Raw genomic sequence first — 10,088 nt, 5'->3', positions numbered from 1 at the left:
TTGGGCGTTGGGTAACTTGGTAGTAGATTCAACCTCTTTTTCTTGTAGTGTTGGGATGTGATTTGACTCGTCAGCGCTGCAGAGTTCTAACTTGTTCATCAACTAGGCTATTTGAAGATCTTTGTCCTTCACAGATTTCTTCAACGCCTCAATTGTTTGCATCATTGCAGCGAGTTGTTCCTCTGCATTGGTCGCTTTGGCCATCATAGCAATCACCACGTTAGAAGTTGAAGAATCCACCAAATCCTCGGACTCGTAAAAGTTAGAGCATGCTTGAGAAACTTCTCCAGACGACCAAAATGAGGTGTTGCCCCCAGATCTTGTTCGTCATTGTCGGTTTGTTCTTGTCTAACGTCTCCAAGGAGATGAAACACGTCGATTTCTCTAAACCACCAGCTTTGAATATGCTACAGTCACTGGGCAAGAAACTACAATAACACTTGTGGATGGAACATCAAAGATTTTCTCCAAGGCCATCACGGTACCAGATTTGATTTTGGAGATAAAGAGATGTAGGGCAGATTTGGTCCCACTGGGTGTGCCAAAAATCTGTTCACAATAAGTTTTACTAGTAGAAAATAAATAACTTCAATCATAAAATAAATGTGAGAAAAAATCATTTTATTGATTATTTAATTTTGAGTACAACTCTGGATGTATCCCTTAATTCTATTCTCCGTATTAGTTGCCTTGATTCGAGGGCCAATGTAGCGTCTTTCTCAAATGAAGGATGAACTTCTGTTGATGTGTTGAATCTTGGAAGAACTTTGAGCAGCACTTTGGATTGTTCTTGAGGGAAGACATCTCTCGAACTCTCCTTCTTGTTGAAGACCTTTGGAGAAGACTAATGTGGATGTCCTTGCTCTTCTTTGCCTCTAGTCAAGATGTTATGCCACTTTCAATCCCCCTTAGAATGGGATATGTGACCCCTTTATATAGGTGTGAGCTAGAGCTTGGGGGTATTTTGGTCTCCAAGTAATTCTAGCAGGCCTTGGTCTTAAAGAACATGGATTGGGCTTCTGTTGTCAATTTGATGGACCAACCCAAATGTAATTTGGATTTCATTCAAGTCATGAAAATTTGACTTAAATAATTAATCCAATTTTATTAACAAAAATTTTACTTGGTCAACATGTCAATAACTTAGAATTTAATCCAAATTTCGTAGGAATTAATTCAATTAAAATTTTGATATCTACAGTTGCGCCCGTAGTTAGTGTTTCAACATCGTTTCTTTGGACATAAAGGTTATTATATTGAGAAAATAGCTCTAAATTGTGTTTTTATTAAGCTAATAGCTATGCATTGTGATTACTAAATCAAAACAAAAAGAATCGTCGAATTTTGAGGTCGTATGAGAGAGTTATGCCCATTTTAGTATCGAGAAAAATTGTTGGTTTCTAATGCAGACCATTGCTCTTCGCAAACGCCGGAGGGGGGGGGGGGTTCCTGCAAACATGAGGAGGATCCCGCGAACGCGAAGGTGAAGAAGAATTTTTGCCTGGACAGTGTTTTGAATGGGCAGGTCAAACCTTTTGTTATTTTGAGCATATTCTGAGTTTTAGAGCTTGGTTTAAGGTGATTCTCGTGCCATTCTTCTCGATTTAGAAAGGGCTTAAGTATCTAACTTTTATTTTGGTGTTTCCCCGTGATTTCTTCCTTTGGTTATCATTTTTATCCATATTTGGGTTGTAAAAGTTGGGGTTTTGAGTCCCAAAGTTGAGAAATGGTAATTGCTTAAATTGTAGGTCGATTCATGGTTGGTTTTGGTTGATTTTCTGAATTTCTAACCTATGGGATGTAGGTAACCCGATTTTATAACGAAATTACAATTTTAACCTTCTAGGCTCGAGATTGACTTTTTGGACATGAATTATTATCATAACAATATGGGTGTCTATAGACTCGTATACTCATGTGGATTATGTATTTGATAGTTTTGGAGTGTTCGGAGCCACTCCAAAAGGAAAGGCATTATCTTGAGGTTCGTGACATGTTTGCTCGGCATTCGAGGTATGTTAAGACTTCTAACTTCGCTTGAGGGACATTTTTGTTAGTACGGACAAAGGTGGATTAATAAAGGGACGAGGGTGTAATAGGGGGTTCCAGTGATGTGAGGATCATTGGTATGAATACCAGTGTTATGCGATGGGTAATGATGTACTTTGTATATATGGATCGTGAACCAAGAATGCCAAAGCATATGGGCATTAGCTGTTATGTATTACTTTCTCATACTTGATTATTGATTGTGTTTGATATTCCATAGAACCTCGTACACTCATGATAAATATGTTCATAAGCATATTGAAATTGATGGTTATTAAGTCTAATTCATCAATGAACTTACCGGAACATATTGGCTATTAAGCCTGAACTATTGATGAACTTACTTGAATAGCTGGCTATTAAGCTCGATGTTGAGATAATCATTCTTTTATATGTTACATCATGCTTATGCTTTTGACTGGATCGGTTGCACGCCTGCAACGGGTTACACTATATAGCATAGTATTTGACTTCCTATGGTCGGGAGCATGATTTAAGTCTTGGGAGGTTGTCACAACCCAATTCACCAGTCGTGGTGGCACCTACACTTTCCCCCCGGGTAGGCGAACCACATTCCCAATAACAAGTTAAATAAGCGGAAAATAAAAGAAGAAGAAGTTATCAAGTCTTAAATACTTATCATCACTAAAAATGTCACGACATTCCCGAAATCTGATCAAAGGGTACAAGAGCGCTAAACATAGTCCGAATACAAGTCTGAAAATACCCGAAGGCTACATATTATCTGTCGAATATAAAAACAGAAATACATAAAGAAGGTCCTTCAGGGGCCACGGATGACAGAGTAGCTCACCCTGAATGGCCGAAAGATGTCACCCTCGCGTATCAGCCACGGGGTGTAGAACTGGATCCTGGATCGTACTCTGCACTAAACAAAAGTGCAGCAAGAGTAGTATCAGTACAACACTAGTACCGGCAAGCATCATAGGCCGACAATGATTAGATAACGCATGAAGAAGTGGAAACTAACAAGTAGCACATAGAGCAAACAGGTATGGTCACGTATCATATATAAGTAAAGTGTAAAGGAATCATGAAATCAACCAAGACAGATATAGTTCACCAAATGATCAGTCAAATATATGAGTGGATGATTGCAATGCAATACAACAGTCACCTCTCTCGCCCTACTCTCGTACACACATGCTAAGGGCAGTGCCTCAAAGCCATGACCCATGGGGGACCCGCGAAGTCCATGTACCAATCGTGCTCTCCAGCAAAAACCTCGGAGGCTATCAATCACTCACAATCTCCAGTAAAGACCTCGGAGTCTCTCTGTCACTCTCAATCTCCGGCAAAGACCTCGGAGTCTCTCAATCACTTACCTCACCATCATCACAAGAATAATATGGGAGGCATGTCATGCATGATATCAATCTCGACAATATCACTAATATACAATCAACAATTACAAGTCATATTAATATTACCATTCCTTTTCATGCGATGAGTGAGCTAGTATGTGACACAGATACAAATAGGTGATAATCACAGAAAATAACACATATGGCGATAAGCCCACATAACAACTGACAAAGCCAACGTAATTGGAATTCACCTCCACTTCATGCCCGAAGGCCTGTCATGTTATCCCCATCATTTTCTATAACTACATACGATTCTCTAATCAGAGTCTAACTAAAGTAGACCATAACCTACCTCAATGCCGAGCAGATGCCACGAACAATCAAACTAATGCCTTTCCTTTGCGTAGAGCCTCTAAACGATCAAAATCTATCAAATATGCGATCTACGTTAGAATACGAATCTAAAGACACCAATATTGTTATACTTATATTCGAAACCCAAAAACAACCTTAAAAAAAATGACCACGGCTTATAAGAGCAAAACTAGAATTTTATTAGAAAATCGTATCCTCATAACCTACGGGTCATATATCCAGAAAATTAGTCAATTTCCTTCATAAATGGATTCTCAAATCATTAATTCTAATTTCATAAGACTAGAGCTCAAAATCTTCCTTTATCCCAAAATCTTATCTTAGGACAAAAATCTCACTTTTCACGTCTCCCATACCATGAATTTAAAGGTCTTCATATAATCCAATGTCATAATACTCACTTACATATACCCTATATAATAGAATTTAAGTGCAACATGATAATGTGTGAAAAGGAAATTCCGATCGTTGTAGTCTAAGTTACAAAACAGTAACTTAGAAAATTTGTAGAAACCCCTTACTCATTACTCCTATCATCATTATGCAATGAATAATAATCATTACATTATCATTAGCCCTCACATAATTTTGTAATTATTATGTCACGACCCGTCTAGGGGCCGTGACGAGTACCCGATACTTGTACCGAGCACCCCTTGTCTATCGTTTTACCGTTACCTCTTAGCAAGCCATGTAAACAGAGCCATTTTTTTTTTGAACATTAACATTAGCGGCGTCATTCTGAACATAGACTAATAAACTTCGTTATCAGTTATACATTAACATTAGCATGCCAAAACACCATATACCTAACTATACTTAACTGACTTTACATATCTGTCTACGAGCCTCTAGACGTAGTACACTTATACATAGAAAGGGCTGAGTACTGCCATGCCCGAATATATATACACAAAATAGTACCAAGGAAGTGAGGCTCCGGAATAACTGGAGCACTGCCAACACTGCTGGTAGAGCTTCTAAGGATCAAATCCGCCTGTCTGCTGACCTGCGCGGCATGAAACGCAGCGTCCACAAGAAGGGACGTCAGTACGAATAGTGTACCGAGTATGTAAGGCATGAATAGTAATATACAGAAAATACGAATCATGTATAATGACATAAGAGAGTTACAACACATGTCCTGGGATAGAAACATAACTTGTATATATATATACCCTTGGCAGGTGCTATGCGTACTTAGCTTTCCTTTAAGAATCTTTCCTTGTTCATATACATATACATATAAAATAGGACATCTCATATTGCCGAGGCGTCGGCAGCCGATCCATTTAACCATAAATATACACATCCCGCGTCCGGGCATCCCGCGTCCGGGCATCCCGCGTCCGGGACGATATCATATCATGTAATGCCAACTGATCAGGTGGATATGCGTTCATAATGCTCTGCCCTTACCTCCATTTTCCCCGTATACACATGCATATATCATGTACATATATCAGCGTCTATAGCGCTCTAGCTCTTTTATCATATACATATACGTGTGTCGTGTAGGTACATCAGCGTCTATAGCGCTCTAGCTCTTTCGTCATGTGCATGTTTTAAAAACATATATACACATATCTTACATACATTTACATGTCTTATATGCATTTACGTATCCTATATACATATGTCTCATAGGCACGCAGGAAAGCCCAAAGAAGCATCATGTAGTCATCGGAGTGACGTAATGGTCAGTGACCTCCAATTATATTATAGAATACTCGTGATCTCTTTGTCTCACCTTGAAGGAACGAGTATTTTAAGGTGAGACTACCAACGGGGAATAATATTAAAGTAAACGTAGAATGAAATCGGGGCATCATAGATGACGGTTCATAGACTTTGAAATCTTTTAGAAAATAAAGTCATAGCTAGGAAATATAAATAAGATTCAAAAATTAGTTTATCATTTTCATGTTTACATAAGATACTTAGCTTAGTCATCTTAGTCATAGAGTCGTTCCGGTAGTACGTATCATAGGCATATTCTCTTATCTAACATCATTGTTATCATTATCGTCATGGAAGTGCCCTCGTTAGAGGAGTCATAGTATTTATCATTTGGTATTGAAATCGGGATCAAAGGTTCCCTTTGGATTCACTTCAAGTAAGTCAAGCAAGACTGTAAGGAAAAATCCGAGAGTAGCGGGCCCACCTCGGGTCGGATGAGGTAGCGTATACGATTTACGTATGTTACGTGTCATAGCGTTACTTGTGAGGGTCTTAGGGTAATCGGGTCCCATTTATACAAGTTCTAAGGGTGTAGGAGGTTTTTCCAATAATTGGCACACTTTCTAGTTCAATTCTATTGAACAAAAAGTGAAAAACTTTAGGTGCGGATTCCGGGGAACCGAGTTGTCCCCGAGGCTCGTACCCAACTTATTTCAACTAAGACATGCCATAGAAAGAAGGGTGAAGCCTTACATACCTCTTTCCGCTCCTTTTGCTATTCCAAATTCACGTCACAATTTCGTCAAAATCTGCAAATTGGTCGTTTTTACCAAAACTCTCATTAGTATACTTATAGTTGAAATCTTAAGGAAACACTTGGCTACCGAAATTTCGGCAGCATTTCCTCTGTAAATATACCATCCTCAACATTCAACATAGCCAAATTCTCAACCAACACAATCCGGGAATTCAAACCCGGCCAAACTATTAACATAATCAACAATCGCACTAGCAATTCACATATTTCATCCAAGATGCATGATTTCAATTTATTACCTTCTTGAAAACCTTCCGACTCCAATGAACACTATAACAACCTTATAGTATATATTCCAACGACATCATACCAATATCATTACATACTATCCATGCAAGAACATTATTCTTCAATAATACCAATAGTCGTAATATCATTTCCAACACCACCATATGCCATAAAACAACCCACACACTATTTTCCAAATTTCTCAACCAACCCACTTGTGATACAACTATTTAATAACTTTATTTCCGTAAAGAAGTTGAAATTAGTACTAACAACATCAATAATAACATCCCCAACATCCTACAAGATAGATATATGTATATTTCGTCCAATTTCTCTTCAGATCTCAACCCACAAATTAACAACATCAATACAACAAACTATCACCTTGTTCTTGCCATTATTTCTTAATTCATATTGATAGAGGAAGAGATTCAACAAATTCATACCTTGTTTTTCATGAAGGTAGCCAAATCTTCAACATTTACTTGTTTCCAAGCCACTCCAACTCCAAAATGAAATCATATTTGTGACTATGCGTTGCCCGGACTTCGATTGATATTCCGTAGCCTTAAATTCACTCAAAATCCTTCACTTTTATGGGGAATTTAGGAGCCCTTTGATGGCTGATTTTTCTGGAAGTTTTGAGAAGTTTTTTTGATGATAAGAATGGGGGTTTTCCCTTTTTATAAGGGCTGAAACGGCGTCACTGTAGCTACAGTACTGCTGCGGTACTGTAGCTGTACTGTAGCAGTGCTGTTTCTGCGCGACAGTTCAGTTTGTAACTTCTATAATTCTCTCCTCCGAGGTCCTTTCAACGAGCGGTTTGTTACATTATAAACTAAACTCGACGAACTGCATTTTAGGCTTTTGAAACGCCTTAAAACTCCAAATATACATGGATATATACCCCTCCAAAGTTGGCTAAAAATCTTTCCAGCATTTCTCAAATTTTCATCGAACTTATTTTCTTCAATTTGCTCGATCTCGAAATATTCCGAAACTCTCCATACATGATATTTATCACTTATTATACTAATAATGATCATGTTCTCGTGTTTCAAAATACTCTTTCCCGATTACGACTTACGAGATCGTAATTCACCCTCTTTCTTCGTTGTTACGTACTTTCCATGGCTTGTGCTTTTCAAAACATTATGGGACGTCTCCGACACTCCCTTACTACGGTGAGGTAAATGTCATACTCCTGCTCTGAAAACGCGGGGTGTAACATATTATGTCATCCTAATGAAACAAATTCTCACCATTCAAGTATGTAATTGAAAACCGTGTAATGACCCGTAGAATCTTATTTCATACCACAAAACACTAATAATGCTTCAATAATTAGCTAATAATACTACTAACATTAAACTTTTGTCTTTCATAATCATTTACACATCATCTGCATCTCAATCGTTGAAATTATAATTGGCTATTCATTAGATATTTAAGTGAAAGGACCCAAGGTAAGAAGATTACCTGATTTCTCTAAATAAATTTTGGTCTACAACGAGGAACCCTTTCAGTGGTTGCTGCCGTTCATTGTGTGCCCAAAACTGTTTCTTGAAACTTTGACGTTCTCTTTTAATATATCAACCCTATCCCATTAAAATCACTCCTATATATGGGCCATGTAATGTAGGGTACTAAATGACCTGCGAACTTAGCCCATTAATCACCAATTAAATTAACTGTCCAAAATAACTTACTCAACCGCTATGCCAAAGGTGAAAATTGGTCAACTTAGTCGATTACATTATTCACCAACTTCTACTTTGTATGTGTGAAACTCATATTCCTATATATATATATATATATATATACTATTTAAACACATTAACTAAATATATTCCAAAAAAAGTACCCACCAATTAAATCACCGTGTCACCAATTTCCGCAAGTCAAAATACCTTTTAAAAATACGGAAAGGATATTGTAGCGAAAAAGATTCCAAAGGTGCTAAACGACCAAACGGGTCATTACATCAGATACCAATCAAACAATCACTCATCCTCGAGCGATAAGGGAAAGATAGAGAAAAGGGGTACCTAAACTATCGAACGACTGAGGATATCTACTCTGTATATCCGCCTCGGTCTCCGAAGTGGCCTCCTCAACCGGCTGGTGCTTCGACTGCACCTTGACTGAAGCAATATCTTTGGACCTCAACTTTCTTACTTGCCTATCCAAGATTGCTACCGACTCTTCCTCAAAGGGCAGATTCTGATCAAATAATACCGAATCCCACCGAATGATATAAGAGCCGTTTGAATGGTACTTCTTCAACATAGAAACATGGAATACCGGATGAACACCTGCCAAACCTGGTGGCAAAGCTAACTCATAAGCCACATCGCCAACACGACGAAGAATCTTAAAAGGGCCAATAAACCTAGGGCTCAACTTTCCCTTCTTCCCGAATCGCATTACATCCTTCATGTCACGCCCCAAAACCCACTCTAGACATGACCGACATCTGACGTCATGAGCAACATCGAAAGAACCTAAACGACACAATAATAACACTTGAACTGGCCAGGTCCAATATTCGCCTCCAACAGTTTATAAAATAATGTAACAAATCATGAATATATGAATTAAATCAGCAAATGTTTTTATAATTTAAATAATTCAACCAAAACATTATAGTGTGCCCGAAAGAGTTAAACAACAACTCTTCTTCTACCCACATTTGAATGTATACTAAGGAGCTTCTAAGAATAAGGAATAAATGTCTAACTCATCGGGACGCATCCCGGAAACTAATATAAATAAATGGAATTAAATAAATAGGGTGCCCCACGAATGAATGTGTGGGCTCACCAAATCAGTAGCAACCGCAAGTCCTTTCTAAACGGCTGGAGTATCAAGAACCTGCTCTTTACCGTTACCTAACATGCCATAAAAAATAACAATGGTATGCTTGAGTACTTCGTACTTAGTGAGTGCCTCAGGGACGACAAGTAATATGAAAATAAAGTACAATAATACATAAAGAAGTCAGTTCTGAAAACCGTATGAAATTAGTGTAAAAACAGTTATTCAACTGGTGTATCTCAATAAGCATTATCAAAACTGACTAGGAAGCCTCTTGTCAATTACAACTTTCAAATATGCCTTTTACAATTGATCAAGATTGCCAACAACAGTGCCATGAAAGAATAAGAATACCACACATGCCAATACAGGCCCAAAAATCAAGCACATCGAAGGGGTGACCGTAGAGGTTCCCTTGTCACAGCGCACCACACTGAAATATTGAATTCTCGGTGGCTATCCTTCCTCCCGAATAGCTAGGCATTAACCGTACTCCGGGTAGAGAATCCGGTAGTGGCCATTCTTCCTCCCGAATGGCTATGAAATTACCACACTAGGATCCATAATGGCTACCCTTCCTCTCGAGTAGCTAGGCCAAACACAACAACAAAGTTCATAGCATAGAAGCCGATTCACAATTTGTCTCAAAGTATGTCACATCATCAATTAGCATTAAAGTTAATTATGCCATATCGTAAAGATAAATCATTTCAATGAATGTCTTGAAAACGTTACCCTTCTTTAACCAAGATTTCAATGTCATAATTCATCATGAAAACATTAATACCAAT

The sequence above is a fragment of the Lycium barbarum genome, chromosome 1 (assembly GCF_019175385.1).
Source record: "Lycium barbarum isolate Lr01 chromosome 1, ASM1917538v2, whole genome shotgun sequence".
Lineage (NCBI taxonomy): Eukaryota > Viridiplantae > Streptophyta > Magnoliopsida > Solanales > Solanaceae > Lycium > Lycium barbarum.
This window is presented reverse-complemented; position numbering follows the sequence as displayed.